Here is a 20,590-nt window from a genome sequence, read left to right as displayed (position 1 = left end):
TCTGTAAAACCAGGATAATCAGTTCCTATCTCATTTGATTATTATAATTAGATGATATAATATTCTAATAATTATAATAACCTGGGAGGTGGAGATTGCAATGAGCTGAGATTGCACCACTGCACTCCAACCCAGATGACAGAACAAGACTCCATCTCAAAAAATAAAAATAAAAAAGCCGGGCGTAGTGGCTCACACCTGTAATCCCAGCACTTTGGACTTAGATGAGTTAATACATGTGCATCTGCCTGGTATGAGGAAAACAACAGGTGTTATTTTTAGATATAGTTCTATAAAACACCTAGTTCTGTGTCTGGCACATACAAACTGCTTCAAAAATTAGTCTATTAAGTCACAGGACAAACAAATTTTAGTAACCACATCACACATCACATACTACAGTGATAATACTAACATTGGTCACATAATTTAGCTTTGTCAAGGATAAATGGCTTTTATGAAGGGGACTGTGTACCTAATCATCATTTACAACAATGTTTTTAAGGAGAAAATCATTGAGGCCCAAATAAAAAACACATTTTCTCCAAACTGGGGATGATTTTATGTGACATCTTGGCCAGATCAAACTTTTTAAGAAATCTTACATCAAAATACATGATACAACTAGATTGAATATGCCTTTTTCAAAAGCCCATAGAATCCATTCTGCTTAAATTATTTCCATTAGAGGCTGAGCATGGTGGCTCATGCCTGTAATCCCAGTGCTTTGGGAGGCAGGCGGATCACCTGAGGTCAGGTGTTCAAGACAAGATTGGCCAATGTAGTGAAACCCCAACTCTACTAAAAATGCAAAAAAAAAAAAAAGAAAAAGAAAAAGAAAAAAAATTAGCTGGGCGTGGAGGCTGGCACCTGTAATCCCAGCTACTGGGGAGGCTGAGGCAGGAGAATCACTTGAACCTGGGAGGTGGAGATTGCAGTGAGCTGAGATTGCACCACTGCACTCCAACTCAGATGACAGAACAAGACTGCATCTCAAAAAATAAAAATAAAAAAGCTGGGTGTAGTGGCTCACACCTGTAATCCCAGCACTTTGGGAGGCTGAGGCGGGCAGGTTACAAGGTCAGGAGTTCGAGACCAGCCTGACCAACATGATGAAACCCCATCTCTACTAAAAATATAAAAAATTAGCTGGGCATGGTGGCACGGGCCTGTAATCCCAGCTACTCAGGAGGCTGAGGCAGAAGAATAGATTGAACCCAGTAGGCAGAGGTTGCAGTAAGCCAAGATCGCTCCACTGTACTCTAGCCTGGGTGACATGAGATTCCGTTTCAAAAACAAACAAACAAAATACAATTTTCATTAGATATTTTGACTAATTGCAAAAGAACCTCAGAACTTCACGCTGCCAGTGAAAACAGAGCTTCTGTCCACCACCTGAGACTCCTGGTGCCACAAGCTTATAGGCCTGGAGTTTTCTCTATTAGTCTTTTTTCCTTTCCTCCTCTTTATATATATATATATATATATATAAAATTATATATATATATATATATAAAATTATATATATATATATAAAATTATATATATATATATATATATATATATATATATATATATATATATATATAATTCCTCCATAATAATTCAACCTTTCAAACTGTTTCCTAACTGGGATCCAGCAGTTTCTCAAGATCAGACTGGAAATATTTTCTTTTTCTTTGGAAACTGGATATGCTTTCAAGGGAATATGACTTATTTTAAAACAGAACTATTTTCAAAACAGCTTCTTCTAACTTCACAAAATAGCTTAAAACAACCATGAACATTCCTGGCTCAGAAATCCTGGCTATCTAGATTTAAGGAACTATTACTCTCCTATCACATTGGTCTCTTTCTTTATCCTTCACACGAATTTGGAAATATTAACCTCTCTCACAATTACAGCATCATTCTTTTAAAGTCAAGATCCCTATTAAAATATAAATGTGTCTTAAAGACCAGCTGTACATTTTTTCTCAGTTTCATATTTTATCAGTAGAGTAGTGCTCTCTGAGACCCATTCATTCTATCTCTGAAATCTATGATTAGTGAAAATGAAAACAGAAAAGATGCCAAAAGCGAAAGCCATGAGGACCATTAAAAACTGAGAGAATTAAGATGGGGTGTCATTACGGGAAGGGCTGGGTGAAGGGTGAAAGGTGAAGAAGATAAACTTTACCTCCTTGACAGTTTTGTGAAGGGATGCATAACCACTGGGTAGATACCCTACCCAAAGGAATATAACAGAAAGGAGCCTGAGCTTTACCCCACATGAAGGTTTATGTCATCCACAGGCTGCAGTCCACCCCTAATTCTTTGTAAACACGATTGCATGAAAAAAATGTTAGGTCATGTTGGCAACTCTTTAGGGGTGACCACCTCTACGGATGTATAAAGAATACTATCTAATATTTCTCATCCCAACAGCTGCGTAGTAGCTTAGAAGAGTTTCGTGTATACAGGACCCAGCTGCAGGTTTAATCCTGAACTTCCCTACCTCCCTACATTCACACAAAATCTGTGAAGTAAGATAAAATGTAAAAGAAACAAGTGCAAAAAAAATTTCACCCTGGCCATTTGTGATGACTCACGCTTATAATTCCAGCACACTGGGATGCCAAGGTAGGTGATCACTTGAGGTTAGGAGTTTTGAGACCAGCTTGGCCAACATGGTGAATCCCCATCTCCACTAAAAAAAACAAAAATTAGCCGGGTGCAGTGGCTCAAGCCTGTAATCCCAGCACTTTAGGAGGCCGAGGTGGGTGGATCACAAGGTCAAGAGATCGAGACCATCCTAGTCAACATGGTGAAACCCCATCTCTACTAAAAATACAAAACATTAGCTGGGCATGGTGGCATGTGCCTGTAATCCCAGCTACTCAGAAGGCTGAGGCAGGAGAATTGCCTGAACCCAGGAGGCAGAGGTTGCGGTGAGCCGAGATCGCACCATTGCACTCTGGGTAACAAGAGTGAAACTCTGTCTCAAAAAAAAAAAAAAAAAAAAAAAAAAAAAAATTAGACAGACATGATGGCAGGTGCCTGTAATCCCAGTTACTTGGGAGGCAGGAGAATTGCTTGAACCCTAGAGGTGGAAGTTGCAGTGAGCCGAGATCACACCACTGCACTCCAGCCTGGGTAACAGAACAATATTCCATCTCCAAAAAAAGAAAAATTCACCCTAAGAAATGATCATTTTGTTATGATTGAAGACTATGTGCAAAATAGTCTTCAATCATAACATTTGCCTATTTTTTAAAAAATCACTTAGTATGGACAGAGTTGTGTTCATTGCTGGGGACACAGATGTTATAATAATTAGACAGACAAGATCCCTGTTTTTTTTTGGGGGGGTGGGGGGATGGAGTCTTGCTTTGTTGCCCAGGCTAGAGTGCAGTGGCATGATCTCGGCTCACTGCAACATCTGCCTCCTGAGTTCAAGCAAGTCCCCTGCCACAGCCTACTGAATAGTTGGGATTACAGGCACACACCACCACGCCCGGCTAATTTTTGTATTTTTAGTAGAGATGGGGGTTTCACCATGTTGGCCCAGCTGGTCTCGAACTCCTAACCTCAAGTTACCACCTGCCTCGGCTTCCCAAAGTGCTGGGTGTAATAGCCTCTTAACTATTCTCCCTGCTTCTACTTTTGGCCACCTACACAACAACTAAAGTTGCATTTTAAAAACATAAATTGGGGTGAGAGGGTTAAAAAAAAACCATGTCATATTAATTTCACTCCTTTGCCTAAAACCTGTGATGGATTTTCCTTCAATAGAATAAAACCATGCCTTACAATGTCCCGTGTGATCCTACTCTTGCCCACCTTTCCAGTTATAATATATATTGTATTATATTATATTTATCATTTTCTTTGGCATTTATGTGCTACAGCCACATAAGAAGCTCATTTCTGCACCAGGGTCTTTGCACTCATTATTTCTTCTGCCTGAATATTACGGCTGGCTTCCTGTCATTGGAGTTTCAGATGCAACAGAATCTCTTCAGAGAACCCTTCTCTAACCACTCCATCTAAAACCAGACTCTGTAATCCCAGCACTTTGGGAGGCTGAGGTGGGCAAATCATGAGGTCAGGAGATCTAGGCCAGCCTGGCCAACATGGTGAAACCCATCTCTACTAAAAATACAAAAAATTAACTGGGCGTAGTGGCAGGTGCCTGTAATCCCAGCTATTTGGGAGGCTGAGGCAGGAGAATCCCTTGAACCTGGCAGGTGGAGGTTGCAGTGAGTGGAGACTGTGCCACTGCACTCCAGCCCAGGTGACAGAGTGAGACTCTCTCTCTCTCTCTCTCTCAAAAACAAAAACCACCAAAAACAAAAACAAAAAACCAGACCCTGTTTCAGTCAGAATACTTTCAGAGGCACGTAACAAAACTCAAAGTGGCTTAAGCCATAAAGATACTGATGCTTATTTAGCAAGTCTGGAGGTGAGTGTTCTAGCAGCACCAGTGTCAGGGCACTGTGTCTCGGTCAGTCTCAGGAGTTCCCCTGACCTCAGAAGATACCACCCAGTGCCCTGACACCTTCCTATGACAGTTTGCAGAGGCAAGAAGCAGAGAGGCAGCCAAAGCCCATGAGAATACCCACCACACACCTCTTTTCTTTTATCAAGGAAGAAGTATTTTTTCCAAGAACCTCCCAACACCCTTCCAGGAGACTTTCTGTTGTCTCCAGATAGAAGAAGATTATACGGATGTGACCACACCTAGCTGCAAGGGATAGCGGGGAAATTACTATCTTCCCTTTTTAGCCTCTTAAGTAAGAGGCAGGAGAGGGAGGAGCTGGGAATGGTCACTGGGTAACCAACTAACAACTATCTGCCGCTCCATTTCCCATCAGTTCTTGGGCCCTCATCCTGCTTTATTTTTCTACACAGCACTAATCATTTCTGAATTACTGACATTTTTATTTCTTTAGCTGGGCAAAACAAATAAAGTCAGGCAAATAGTTAGGCCGTAGTTAGGCAAAACTGTGTCTCTACTAAAAATATGAAAGTTAGCCCAGGATGGTAGTGGGCACCTGTAATCCCAGCTACTTGGGAGGCTGAGGCAAGAGAATCACTTGAACTCAGGAGGTAGAGGTTACAGTGAGCCAGGATCGTACCACTGTACTCCACCCTGGGTAACAGAGCCAGACTCCATCTCAAAAAAAAAAAAAAAAAAAAAAAAAAATGGATAGACTAGATAAAGAAAATGTGGCACATATACACCATGGAATACTATGCAGCCATAAAAAAGGATGAGTTCATGTCCTTTACAGGGACATGGATGAATCTGGAAACCATCATTCTCAGCAAACTGACACAAGAACAGAAAACCAAACACCGCATGTTCTCACTCATAAGTGGGTGTTGAACAATAAGAACATATGGACACAGGGAGGGGAGCATCACACACTGGGGTCTGTTGCAGGGTCGGGGGCTAGGGGAGGGATAGCAGGGGGTGGGGAGGTTGGGGAGGGATAACATTAGCAGAAATACCTAACGTAGGTGAAGGGTGGATGGAGGCAGCAAACCACCACGGCATATCTATACCTATGTAACAATCCTGCAAGATCTGCACATGTACCCCAGAACTTAAAGTATAATTTTAAAAAAGAGAGAGAGACTATTACAGCCTGGGCAACATAGACCCTATCTCTACCAAATAAATAAATAAAAATTAGTTTTGTGTGGTGGGAAGCTGAGGCAGGAGAACTGCTTGAGCCCAGGAGGTTGAGGCTGTAGTAAGCTGTGAGCGCACTGCTGTGCTCCAGCCTGGATGACACAGTGAGACCCTATCTCTAAATAAATAAATAAGATACTATTACAATAATCTAAGTAAGTGATGATGGTGGCTTAGACCAGGGTGGTAGCAGTGTAGTGGAGAAAAGTAGATAAATATTGAAAATATTGGCCGGGCGCAGTGGCTCTTGCCTATAATCCCAGCACTTTGGGAGGCCAAGGTGGGTGGATCACAAGGTTGGAGTTCAAGACCTGGCCTGGTCCATATGGTGAAACCCCATCTCTGCTAAAAATACAAACATTAGCTGGGTGTGGTGGTATGTGCCTGTAGTCCCAGCTGCTCAGGAGGCTGAAGCAGGAGAATTGCTTTAACCTGGGAGGCAGAGATTGCAATTGGCCAAGATCACACCACTGCACTCCAGCCTGGGCAACAGAGTATGACTCCATCTCAAAAAAAAAAAAAAAGAAAAGAAAAAAGGAAATATTGGAAATATTATGGAGACAGACCCAACAAGATTAGTTGATGTGTGATTGGATTAGGGGATGGGCTTAACTCCTAGTTTTGAGAGCCTGAGAGCAAGAGAAAAAAATTTTAGGGAGCTTGAAATCAGTAATACTATTTTAGACAAGTTAAATTCCCACTAGATATCCATGTAGAGATACCAGTTGGCTACTGAATATGTAAGTTTGGAAAAATGTCTTTTGAAAACCTTTGCCCATTTTAATCAATTCGCATCACTCCATAAAGATATACTAAGATCATACTATGCTCCAAAATGCACTATGTTAATAAGTAGATACACAATTGTAAAGAAAACTGTATCCCTACCTTCACGAAAATCATAGTCTAATTAGTTGTAGAGGGGTGGAGAGTAATACACAGATAAGAAGAAATGAATGTAGTAAGTTGTATGTAGTAAGTCCAATGAAAGAAGAGTAGGCTGCTATAAGAGAGCATGGTGAGGACCCTCCCCTGGGCTGGGGTTGGGGAGGCAGTGGAAGCAGCAGCAGAGATGATGAAGAATGGCTCATCTAAGGTAGACTCAGCAGGACCCCTGTTGTTTGAACCCAGGTGGAGTTTGCAGTGAGCTGAGATGGAGCCACTGCACTCCAGCCTTGGCAAAGGAGCCAGACTGTCTCAAAAAGAAAAAAAAAAAAAGAGAGAGAGAGGCTATCACAGCCTGGGCAACATAGTCAGACCCTATCGCTACCAAATAAATAAATATTTGACAAGAGAGTGTAGCCAACATGCTGCCTTAGGTCCCAGCCATGTTCCAGGTCCTTAACAATGTTTTAGGATCCATGAGGGCTGGACTTAGGACTGTTGTAATAGTCTGTTATCCTGGAGGCAATTCAGAGTTTTTTGTAGACAAAAGAACATAAATTATCATGTGGGGAGCAGGTTAGGGTGAAAGAGGTATAAGAGGAGCTGAAAGGAACAAAGTACCCCCATAGATTTTGTTCTGTGTAAGAATCCCAGGACCTAAGAAGAGGAAAGGAGTCTCCGTAATGTTTGCCACTGATGTTCCAATCATCCTGGTAGGATAGAGCCTTGCCATTATTTAAAGGAAATAATTTGAGTAGTAGGCAGAATGGTCCCCCAAAGACATCCATGCTCGAATCCCTGGAACCTGTGCATTCATTATGTTATATAGCAAAACAGATTCTGCATAATAATGAAGATTATGAACCTTAAAGTAGGGAGATTATCCGGATTATCCAGGTAGCCCCAATCTAATCACAGGAGCCTTTAAATGCAGAGAACTTTCTCCAGCAGTAGCAGGAGAAGTCAAAAAGAGACTCCAAGCATGAGAAAGAATTGGCATGCTATTGCAGGCTCTGAGATGCAGGGGCCCACAAAGATGGACCAGGATGAGGCCTCTAGGAGGTATGGTGGCTCCCACCTGATAGCCATCAAGAAAATAGGATCTTAGTCTTGCAATCACAAGGCACTGGATTCTGCCAACAATCTGAATAAACCTGGAAGGGCAGTCAACCTCAGAGCCTCTAAAAAGGATCACAGTCCTGCTAAGATCTTGATTTTCACTCTGGGAGACTAAGCAGAGAACCCAGCCAAACCTACACAGACTTCTGACCTGCAGAACTGTGAGATAACAAACAGTGTTATCTTAAGCCACTAAATTTGTGTTAACTTGTTACAGCAGCAATAGAAACTAGGATAGCATTTCTTACATAACTGAGTGTGAGTACTAAAATTCATACCAGTCATTGTATCACCTTCTACTACCCCACTAGCATCTGAAATATTACAAAACCAAAAATCTTAAAAAGTATAGTGCTTTCTACTTCACCTTACACATTGGGCTGGGGGCTAAGAAACCTGGGTTCTAATTCTGATTTTAAGCACTGAACAAGTCAAAAGACCCCGGTCTTATTATTATTTCAGCATAAGGACCTTGTAAATCAATCTCCCTGAATCTGTTTCCATGTGTACAATATGCATAAGTTTGCCTAGATGATTTGTAAGGTCATTTCAGCTCAATGAGCAGCAAAAAGTGACAGGTGGACATATCTGAGATGAGCTCATTTAATTTATAACCCACCACTTTCATCTGGCAGGGAGCTTGTCCTGAAAGTGCATTTTGATGGGAGGAATGGGAAGTTGTTCAGGGCTGCTGGGGACCCAGCACTGGTAGTTTTTTATATCAAAGATCAGTAGCATGGGTCTCCAAAGGATAGATGAATTTTACCTAGGGTCCAGGCCAGCCTTCCACAGTAATTATCCTCAAAATTTCAACAACTTCTTACTGAAGATTCCTTGCAAGCAGTGGTCTGGTCAAAGAGAACCTGCCGCTTGTGTTTGCTTTCCGTTCTATTTAATACCAAACCTCTCAGAGAAGAGAAACATTTCTAGAACCGAGTGTCCTCTGTCAGTTTTCTACACCTTTCTTCCTAGTACAAGGTCTTTCAACTTCTGAAGAAAACAATTTGGCCAAGGAATTTGCACCTCACTAAATTCAATTCATTACAGCAAATATTTTTTGAACACCTGCTGTGCGCTCATTGAGTTAAAGGAAGCCAGTTGTTTTGGAGGTAAATGTTTGGTTTCATTTCTAAGTTCTGATTTCAGTATCAAGAGGCAAAGACTAGACTTAATAAAAGTCAAAGCAAAGAGCAATGAAGTAGTTGGGATTTACAGCTATTTAAAAAGAAAGTGAAGGACTTGTTAAGAAACGAGTATAGGCCGGGCATGGTAGCTCATGCCTGTAATCCCAGCACTTTGGGAGGCGGAGGCGGCCGGATCACGAGGTCAAGAGGTCAAGACTATCCTGGCTAACCTGGTGAAATATCGCCTCTACTAAAAATACAAAAATTAGCTGGGCATGGTGGCATGCACCTGTAGTCCCAGCTACTTGGGAGGCCGGAGCAGGAGAATCGATTGAACCCAGGAGGTGGAGGTTGCAGTGAGCCGAGATCATGCCTCTGCACTCCATCCTGGGTGCCAGAGCAAGACTCCATCTCAAAAAGAAAAAAAAAGAAAACTTCTGAATAAAAAAATAAAATCAACAAAGTCAAAGACAATTGACAATCTAGGAGAAAAGTGGGCAACACGTACTATCTATAAATGAAAGAATTAGCCAGATGTGGCAGCACTTGCTTTAAAAACAAAAACAAAAACAAAACAAAACAATACGAATATAGGCACTGGGCAGGAAGTTACTAAGCACGTTTCTCAGGAGCATTCACCTTCGGTCTCACATCTCACGTCAACATTCCAGGTTAACTTTCATCTGTATCACTTCCCTCAGTCAGGGTTTTCTAGAAAGCAACCTTCAAGTTTATAAAGTAAATGTTAATTTTGTTTTTTTTTTGAGACAGAGTCTCTTTCTGTTGCCCAGCCTGGAGTGCAGTAGTGCATTCTTGGCTCACCACAACCTTTGCCTCCTGGGTTGAAGCGATTCTTGTGCCTCAGCCTCCCAAGTAGTTGGGATTACAGGCATGTGCACCACATGCAGTTAATTTTTGTATTTTTAGTAGACATGGAGTTCACCATGTTGGCCAGGTCTTGAACTCCTGGCCTCAAGTAATCCGACCATCTCAGCCTCCCAAAGTGCTGGGATCACAGGCATGTGCCACTGCATCTGGCCACAGATGTTAACTTTAATATTGCATTAACGTGTATTTTTTCATGGACAAATTATGCCACTATATGAAAACATGGATGAACATGTATTTATGTATATTTCACCTGGATAATATATATATTCAATGCCATCTGTTTTTAGACAGTTTATAAATGATCACTTCTCAGTGCTTCTTAATTCAATGCTCTCTGCATATCAATCACCTATGACAGCAATTTTCAATCTTTCTTTTTCAGAGACACATGACAAATGTGTTCATATGTGTGATATATCCTCATGGATATATCCAGAATTATGGGCAATTCTAGGAGCTTGACCTGTAATTCTAGCCCTTTAATCTCTACCTAAGAATCATACTGAAAAAAAAATTGTTATATTTATGTATCCTTAAATTTATTCTAATTAATTGTAAAAAATAAAACCACTAATTATTTATTAGTAAGCAGGTATTTGCAGCATGCTGTGTTTGGGTCACAGCAATATATTTTGACACCTTTGTTGACATACACGTTCCTAATATGATGTGAATGTACCATGAAATCTAAATTCTTAAAGGCTAAGGTGCTTGGCCCAGGGAACCAGGGAAAGGTTATAAGAGAGAAAACTGCAGTTATTCTCTCTATTGGGCAACTGTGAGCATATAACCAGTACTCTGAGTCTACCAATAAGCATTTTATAAGAATCTACCAATGAGTACTTTTCTTGATCCATAAAGCCACTGACATTCCAGCAAAGTTTCATGGCCTGCACCCAAATTTGAAGATTTATTTCCCTCTTTGGATATAGAATAAAATATCTTTATGTGCATTTCATTTCTTTTTTCTTTTTTCTTTTTTCTTTTTTTTTTACTTTATTGGGGTGGTGCAAAAGCAGCTGCAGTTTTTCCCAAGAAAAGTAATGGCAAAAACTGCAATTACTTTTGTACTGACCTAATATTTTATTTTGAGACACAGTCTCACTCGGTTACCCAGGCTGGAGGGCAGTGGTGCCATCTCGACTCACTACAACCTGTGCCTCCTGGGTTGGAGAGATTCTTGTGCCTCAGCCTCCTGAGTAGCTGGAATTACAGGCACATGCCACCACGCCCAGCTAATTTTTGTATTTTTTTTGTAGAGAAGGGGTTTCACCATGTTGCTCAGGCTGGTCTCAAACTCCTGACCTCAAGTGATCTGCCCACCTCGGCCTCCAAAAGTACTAGGATTATAGGCATGAGCCACCACGTCTGGCTCTTCATGTGCATATTAAATATGAAGAGGCTGTATAATATAGTGGCTGAGGGCACAGGGTCTAGATTAGTGGTTCTCAATCAGAGATAATTCTGCCTCACAGTGAACATTTGGCAATGTCTGGAGACATGTTTAGGTGTCACATCTGGGAGAGGGAAGTGTTACTGACATCTGGTAGGTAGAAACCAGGGATGCTGCTCAACATTCTACAATAGGTTGGGCACAGTGGTTCATGCTTATAATTGCAGACATTGGGAGGTTGGGGTGGGAGGATCACTTGAGGCCAGAAGTTTAAGATAAGCCTGGGCAACATAGTAAGACCATGTCTCTATAAAACAACAACAACAACAACAAAAAAACTGAAAAAATATTAGCTGGGCATGGTGGTGCATGCTTACAGTCCCAGCTCCTTTGGAGGTTGAGGTAGGAGGATAACTTAAGCCTAGGAGTTTGAGGCTGCAGTGAGCCATGATTGTACCACTGCACTTGAGACGGGGTGTCAGAGTGAGACCTTGTCTCTGTGGAAAAAAACCCAAAAAACCAAAACTACTATGACAAGGACAGTCCCCCTCACTGCCACCATGACAAAGAATTATCTGGCCCCAAATGCCAATAGTGTTAAGGTTGAGAAAGCCTGCCCTAGATTCAGCCTGCCTGGGGTTCAAATCACTTATAATCTGTGTAGCCATTGGTAAATTATTTTACAAGTTTGTGTTTACTGAGTGTCTTCAACAATAAAATTAGAATAAATAATAACAACAATACTCTATTGATTTTTTAATGATAGTTAAATTACGCAAAAAAGGAGCTAAGGACGATGTCTGGAACAAAGCAAGTGCTCAACAAACATTTGCTTTTGCTATCATTATATGCACTGAAAAAAATTGAGAAGAAATACACCAAAATTTTAACAGTGATTGTTTCCAGGTGGCAAGATCACACTGATTTTTATTTTCATTATCCTTTTATACTGCTTTATACTGTCCAAATTTTCTAGAATGATATTTGTATTGATCTGATATCCAAAAATGTTTCAAAAGAATGCAGAGAAAAGAAATTTACTTGTGATATAGTAAAAAGAGCACAGAATGAAAAGACCTAGATTCAGATCCTGACTCCACTTGCTGCCTGTGGACATTGAGCAGGTAAGTTAACCTCTTTGAGCTTCAGTTTCCTCAGCCAAAGCTAGGGCTAATAATGCATATCACAGAGAGTTGCTATGAGAATTAAACATGACAGACTTGCAGTGTCTGGGAGAGTATACTGAATAAAAGGCTCCAGGAGATAACTGCTTTAAAGGTTTGGCCAAGGGAAAATGACTCTACAAACAGGGAAATATATTCATGATGGTAACTCCCCCTTTGCCTTTTATTTTTTGTTTTTTGAGATACGGTCTCACTTTGTCACCCAGGCTGGAGTGCAGTAGAGTGATCACAGCTCACTACACCCTAAATCTCCCAGGCCCATTCGATCTTCCCACCTCCGCCTCCTGAGTAGCTGGGACCACAGGCGCATGCCACCATACCCAGCTATTTTTGTAGATCTCCCTTTTTTTCTTTTTTTTTTGAGACAGAGTTTTGCTCTGTCGTCCAGGCTGGAGTGCAGTGGTGCAATCTCAGCTCCCTGCAACGTCTGCCTCCCAGGTTCAAGTGATTCTCCTGCCTCAGCCTCCTGAATAGCTGAGATTATAGGCACCTGCCACCATGCCTGGCTAATTTTTGCATTTTTAGTAGAGTTGGGGGTTTCACCATTTTGGCCAGGCTGGCCTAAAACTCCTGACTTCAAGTTATCCGCCCACCTCGGCCTCCCAAAGTGCTGGGATTACAGGCATGAGGCACTGTGCCCGGCCTAAGGTCTCCCTATGTTTAGGCTGGTCTCAAACTCCTAGGCTCAATCAATCCTCCCGCCTTAGTCTCCCAAAGTGCTGGGATTACAGGTGTGAGTTATGGCACTCAGCCTCCCTTTTTTCTTTTTAAACCATCCTCTTAGAGAGCACAACTCCCATGTCATCCCATTTTTTTACCTTGGCTGATAGAGAAGAAACTGCATCCACACTTAGGTCCTTCTATCTCTTCTCTCCCCTCCCTACATACACCCTAGGAAGGGATTTGATCATCCCCCTGGCAGGCCCTGACTCATTTGGCAGGGTTTACTTGCAGGCAAGCCGTTGTTTCTGAAAGGCAGGACACAGGTATCACTTTTTCATATTCTTCACCCTAGCTCATTCTCCCTCTTCTTATTTCTGCTTTCACCCATCACCTCTAGGTTGAAATCATACTTGGCAAGGCCTCTTCTTAAGGGGAAGCCTCTCCACTTTCTCTCCCTCTGTTCTATCCTCCCATTTAGCTGGTTGAGTAGGTTGCCCCCTTTTAGATTCCAGAGGGCTGCGTAGGAAGCCCAGCTAGGCTTCCAGATCCATGGCTCATGTGAGTGCTAGGCCTGCCTATCTGAGAAGCCCGGGATGTGTGTGGGGCATGGAGCACTTGCCAGCTGGTTAGTGCTTCCATCAGGGCTGTTGTTTCTTTTGTGCAGCTCGCTCAGCAGGTAATGCTTGAGGTGAGCAGCATATGCTGGTAGAATTCAAGGACCTGCACCTTATCCACAACCCCTTAATGATTTAATTAGATGGAAAAATCATAGGTTATGTTTGTGGATATTATCAGGAGGGTGACTATTTTAAGCCTCACTATCTTGAGAACTTGAATTTAAATCCTGACCAAGCTTTCAAAATGCCCCAGGACAAGTTTCTTCATTCGGTCCTAACTGCCATGGTTTGGGAAAGGCAGTCTGACCCTAACCCACACTGACACTCAAGATCCCAGAGTTCCCTGGGAAAGAGTCCTGCAGTCCTGTGAGCTTTCTATACGGAGTTCTAAGGACGGGGAGCCAGACTGAATTAGGAGAGAATTGCCTGGGGCAGGAGTTGACTTCTCAAGACATTCACTCTCAAACCGAGTTGAACTGTTTCCACACTGGGAGATGGGACCATGCAAAACATCAGAGGAAAGTAAGACTGTTAGGGGTGGTTCCATCTAGATATGAATAAAAATATCAGACGAACTCCATTCTAAATGTTAATAAAAATGTCAGGGGAATTGGTGATCTCCAGGAAATAATTTAGGTGTACTTTCTAAACCCTAATTTGCTGCTGTTCCAGGGCCAGCCTAACTACATAAACTTCAGGAATAATTTTGACTGTTGACAAATTCTTACTACACATGTGTCTCCTGTCATCCCTAAAAACACACGCAAAATAAAACAGGCATGGACTCCCAAATTAGCACCAGCAGAATACTGTCATTGTTTTGACTCTTCCCAGTCTTCATTCACCATGTATTGAGAGCTCAACCATAAACAAGGCCTGGTGATGAGGGCTAGAAATCCAAAGAGGAAAGGATATTGTCCCTCAAGAACTCACTTCCTGTGACTATAATAGCATAAAAGTGTTAGTTGTCCCAGGGAAATGTAGATTTCAGCAGGGATCAAAGGCTTAAGCTTAAAGACTAAAGTTAAATATTGTAGGGAACACAATTACTTTTTTTAAATTTTTTAATTTTTTATTTATTTATTTTTTTTTTGAGACAGAGTTTCGCTCTGTTACCCAGGCTGGAGTGCAATGGCGCGATCTCGGCTCACCGCAACCTCCGCCTCCTGGGTACAGGCAATTCTCCTGCCTCAGCCTCCTGAGTAGCTGGGATTATAGGCACGTGCCACCATGCCCAGCTAATTTTTTTTTTTGTATTTTTAGTAGAGACGGGGTTTCACCATGTTGACCAGGTTGGTCTCGATCTCTCGTTGTGATCCACCCGCCTCGGCCTCCCAAAGTGCTGGGATTACAGGCTTGAGCCACCGTGCGCGGCCCACAATTACTTTTTAAAGTACTGTGCAATAAAACCGTGAAGGGAACTAGTAGCTTCTCTCAGTTTTTCCATAGCTTATAGGAGTCAGATCAGTCATCTTTTATTATCAAAGACCAGAAGGAAATCTACACAGATCAAAAAAAGGAAATCTTTGTATCTCAGAAATTTCTAGCAGTTAAAGTTATTAGCAAAGCTCCTCTTTTATCCTTAAAAACCTAAAATAATTTGCAAAAGAAATCTGTTCCCTTACTTTAAGGTATGATAACATCATTTAAAACAATAAATCCAGTCAGTTTGATATTATAGTTTATATACATAATTTTAGAAGTTTTTTTTTTTTTTTTTTTTTTTTTTTTTTTTTTTTTTTGGAGACGGAGTTTCGCTCTTGTTACCCAGGCTGGAGTGCAATGGCGCGATCTCGGCTCACCGCAACCTCCGCCTCCTGGGTTCAAGCAATTCTCCTGCCTCAGCCTCCTGAGTAGCTGGGATTACAGGCACACACCACCATGCCCAGCTAATTTTTTTTAGTATTTTTAGTAGAGACGGGGTTTCACCATGTTGACCAGGATGGTCTCGATCTCTCGACCTTGTGATCCACCCGCCTCGGCCTCCCAAAGTGCTGGGATTACAGGCTTGAGCCACCGTGCCCGGCCAATTTCAGAAGTTTTTAATCTATTTATTTTATTTTGAGAACTAGGTAGGTGCTTTTAAAGACAATATGCTTAGGCTGGTCTTACTAGGTTCTGAGGATGGAAGAGTGTTTCTAGGTTTGATTTTTAAAAACCCATGATAAAATTCTAGATTTCTTTTTTCTTTAGACATCTGTTGGTCACCATAGTAACGTAGTGTTTTACTATAGAGATCTATACAGCACAAGAGAAATAGAACAGCAATTACTTACTAAGTTACTTGGGGGTACAGAATGTGACTATAGGGATAATTTAAGATTAAATATAGTTTTCTCTGGGGATCCCTTTTAGCAAAGCAAGCCAATTCAATCTTCTAGTAGCATCAGCTGAACAAAATTTGAAGCCAAACTGACACTGACATCATTTGAAATAATATGAGCAGGCAGGCAGCAAAGCTCAGTGGTTAAGAGCATGGGCTTTGGGGTCAAGCTTCATAGGTCCAATTTCTGCTTCTACTATTTGCTAGCTGTGTGACCTTTGGAAAGTTCCCTAACTTCTCTGTGCCTCTGTTTCTTCATCTTTAAAATGTGGGTAATAAAATCTTCCTCAAAGTGTTGTTATAAGGATTCAATGACTGTTTGTGCTTAGAACAGTGCCTTGCACATAGCAAGAACTTTCTAAGTATCTGTTAAATAAATACAAAATAAAATTTAAATTTGCTAGCTCCTCTCTTTGTTCTGGAAATAGTCAAAGATATGAAAATTTGAGTTCATGGTTGATGATTTTAGCCTGTAACTTTGGAAGATTCCTTTGAGAACCTCCCCAGGGCCTTGTTGCTAGCAATTCTACAAGATGTGAAATTCTGTGGCAGTCTACTGTCCTAAATCAGAGCTGGGAACAATCACGAGACTCCTGGTACCAGGAACATCAGAAGGAAGATGATCGCACAGCGCAAAGGAGTAGCACACCTGCCCACTTCGGCTCCCCAAGCCACTGCCAATAACCTCTAGGAACATGGGCATAGAATAAGCAGCTGAAAAGGGATGAAACAGGCTTTTATTGCAGTGATGATGAAACCTAGTTGGTTTCGGTAATTTTTTTTCCCTCTTTCCAGGATTCAAGGGGGAAAAATCCTTTTCATCAATGAATGCTTTGTTTCATTAATTATCACTATACACAATTTCCATCCAGTTTTTCAACAGGCACATACTCTGACGAATTATCATTTTACAGAACTCCCTAGGTATCTTTTCTGGACTGGTAACAAATCTAAAGCCCCTAACCAGCATCTAAGGCAGGATAAAAATCTCCAAATTGCCTGGAAAAAAAGAAGGTATTATGTCCTCTGAGTCAAATTTCAGTCGCAATACCAAGGGATCCCTATCACATACCTTCATCCGGACTTGATTTCAGAGACGTTCTCCTTAGATCTTCTTGGTCAGGAATAGCCCTTGCATAGGAGTTTGGAGAATGCCATAAACCACCAAGAAAGCCTGGAAACACATTCATTTCTGTCCTCTGCCTTCCCCTTGGCTCACAGCCTGCTTCCTGTTAGGGAGACAAGATGACGCTGTGCAGGGTAGACTGTTAAACCATCTTCCCGCCCCCAGCCCCACTCTCTTGATGCCCCTCCCTTCTCCTTTCTAAGGCTCTGGAATGTGTCACATGGGAAATGGATCATGTGGCTGAAGGAGAGAATGTAGCCATCTTCTCTCTCCCTTCCCCCACTTTTCCTTTCGGGAGCAAAGCAGCAGAAATCTCTGCCCTGATTGGCTCCGGCCAAAAATCTCCATATGAAAAGGGGAAGATTCAATCACCCAAACCCCCTGCCTTCTCTACTTTCTCTTTTTTCCATCTGAAGATTTTATCCTGAGCATTCGGAGTTGCTCCATATGGGAGATAAATGATGCTTTCTCCTCAACCCCTCTCTTTCTTTCAGTCAGTACCCTGACCTGGCAAGGTGTTCCTTAATCTCCCTCTGGATCCCCCCCTTAGCACACATCTGGGACAATGGAGTGTTCAGCACCACGGACAGCATTGCAACCCCTTCAGTGCTTGTTAAAGCCATTGTCTAATTCACTCACAAGTAAATACAAATATTTTTTAAAATTTCCCTGAGGTCCTATGCCTAAATATAAACCATACCATATGTTTAGGGCTCTGACTTCCCCTACTATCAGCTTACTGTTACCTTATAAACTCAAACATGATTTTTATATTTCCTTAAACCCAAAAGACCATCTCATACCTACCTCCCTGTCCCCATTCCATCACACGTCCCCACCCATTAAATATGATCTATGCTTCTTTTGTGCAGGGGAAGGGAGATTTCTATAATATAGTTTACAGTATGCCCAAATATCTATGCTTATGGGAAAAACCACAGAAACACATAGGAATTATTGGATGTACAAATGCAGATGTCATTAGCCCCATCCCTAGGCCTCAGGCAGGACTGAAGTGGAGAAGGAGGGAGGGAGCCTGGTTGGAGCTGTTTTGTGCAGGGTCTATCCTGCTTTGCTGACGTCCTGGTTGCCATGGTGCTAGGTAACTGCTGAAGAGGATAATTTCTTTTAAAACCGGTCACCATGGGACCCTGCTGACTAAAGAAAGGCAGAGGGAAAAGGACTGAATTGCTGAGGAGGGATTTCAGCTAGTATTCTCAGAGCCAAATTAGATTGTTGCTGATCCTAAATCTTGAAAGGATTCTAGGAATTAGTATGGACACTGCAACAGTTATTCTCCCCATCCTCCTCTGCTTTTTTTCCTTAAAAATCTAGTTAGGCGGCCAGGTACGGTGGCTCATGCCTGTAATCCCAGCACTTTGGGAGGCTGGGGTGGGTGGATCACGAGGTCAGGAATTCAATACCAGCCTGGCCAAGATGGTGAAACCCCATCTCTACTAAAAATACAAAAATTAGCTGGGCATAATCCTGAGTGCCTATAATCCCAGCTACTAGTGAGGCCGAGGCAGAGAACTGCTTGAACCCAGGAGGTGGAGGTTGCAGTGAGCTGAGATTGCACCACTGCACTCCACCCTGTGAAACAGAGTGAGACTCTATCTCAAAAATCAATCAATCAATCAATCAATCAATCAATCAATCTAGTTAGGGGCCAGGCACATTGGCTCACACCTGTAATCCCAGCATTTCGGGAGGCCAAAGCAGGTGGATCATAAGGTTAGGAGTTCGAGACCAGCCTGGCCAACATGGTGAAACCCCGTTTCTACTAAAAATACAAAAATTAGCTGGGCATGGTGATGCACGCCTGTAATCCCAGCTGCTCAGGAGGCTGAGGCAGGAGAATTGCTTGAACCTGGGAGGCGGAGTTTGCAGTGAACTGAGATCATGCCATTGCACTCCAGTCTGGTGACAGAGTGAGACTCTGTCTCAGAAAAAAAAAAAAAAAAAAAAAAATCTAGTTAGGTGCAACTGAATGAAAATTCCAGCTTCATAGAATGACCATAAAGTGCCATCACAGGATGGTGGAAAGAACTTAAGAAATCTGTTTCTCCTCAGTTTAGAAGATCTGACTTTTGGGAAGCCATTAGCTAAGTCCTAACAGCCTTAATTGGGAGATACTTTGGAGTCACACCTAATTGTTGATACAAGGAATAATGTGAGGATTCTTTATAATACAATGGGAGAAAAGACAAATTTTCTTTTAATGTGAGTTGCCAAATTATTTTAAATAAATATAAATTTTGTTAATGCTTGGGTAGTATTTGGATTACTCCAAGTCAGAAATATAAACTGACTATACATTTATCTTATAACACTGGCCTATAACTAGTTGTTTCTAACTCAGAATCCTAACCAGGCAATTCAGAATATTTATTTTTTTGAAGAGGAATGCTGACTCGCATGTACAGAAATGAAAACTTTGTAAGGAAAGAGGTGGCACAGGGAAGCTGGAGTATAATTTCAAGAAACCAAAGGTCCTTCCTGGATCAATATCCTGATCATATTTTCTACTTTTATTTTAGGAGGAGTGAGGTTAATTCTAGTTTTCTATGTAAGACTCAGAGAAATTCAACTGTTAATTATAACACTTGACATTTTAAGAAATTTCATTTATCAAGAAAGTTAGATAAGTGTTTGAAGAAATTCTTTGAGTCAGCAGGCTGGTGACTTGGATGTCATCTCCTCTCTTAGTCAAGAATAAATACGATGACAATAAGAACAACTAACATTTAACATGTGCCCAGATATTTATATACATTATATCATTTAATCCTATCAACCCAACGAGATGAATATTATTACTGGCATTTCTATTTCACAGACGAAGAAATGGAGGCTTAGGGAGGATAAGTAATGTGCCCAAAGCTGCATAGTGTGGGAGCCAGGATTTGGAACCACTGACTCAGCCTCCAGAGCAGGCATAGTGTACTATTCTGCATCATGAATAATGGATTAGACTAAAATAACTGGTCGATTTAATGTGTTGTGACTTGCTACTATGGCCCCTTGACATGAGAAATCAAAAAGATTGCTTTAAATTATCTGAAACCAAAAAAATGACCAAAGCATTTATTCCTTCCAGGATGACTGCATGTATATATTATGGCTTAATGATATTTAAAAATCATTTTATAAGGAATCATAACCCAAAATTTTATTAAGGGTGGTCATAAAACATGTTATATATCACACTAATTCTGCTTAAAATATATTGTACTTATAATCACCAAACTTACTCCTGACATTTGAAGAAGATAAAGAAACAGTTGTCTTCCATCCAAACGCACAGAATTCCACAATGCTTGTGTAACTGAGGTAATATTTTGAACATGAGTAATGTGATATTTTTCTCATCTGCCTGGGAAGTCCATTTGCCCTGGAGATAGGGTTTTGGCACTGTTTAGATGTTACAAAAGGAATGGAAAAAAAGAAATTAGTATTTGGCCTCTGAATTCAAAATAGGAACAAGACAATAGGCTTGAAATCCAGGCTAACGTTTCCAAAGCCAGTCTAAATTCCTTTAGCTCTGCTCTTAGCTTGTCATCAACCAAACCTGGAAGACTTTGC

At 41.4% G+C, this 20,590-nt stretch overlaps 1 protein-coding gene across 1 annotated transcript in view; it reads right to left on the bottom strand.

The window, feature by feature from the left end:
• GPR19 (G protein-coupled receptor 19) overlaps positions 1 to 17,166 on the bottom strand; it is a 28,378-nt gene extending 11,212 nt beyond the window's left edge. Inside the window, exon 1 of the mRNA XM_003934527.3 lies at positions 16,952 to 17,166. The gene's annotated coding sequence lies outside the window, so the exon portion shown is untranslated. The remainder of the gene's footprint in view (positions 1 to 16,951) is intronic.
• Positions 17,167 to 20,590: the final 3,424 nt, after the last annotated feature.

This window comes from Saimiri boliviensis, chromosome 7, assembly GCF_048565385.1.
Source record: "Saimiri boliviensis isolate mSaiBol1 chromosome 7, mSaiBol1.pri, whole genome shotgun sequence".
Classification (NCBI taxonomy): Eukaryota; Metazoa; Chordata; class Mammalia; order Primates; family Cebidae; genus Saimiri; species Saimiri boliviensis.
This window is presented reverse-complemented; position numbering and strand designations above follow the sequence as displayed.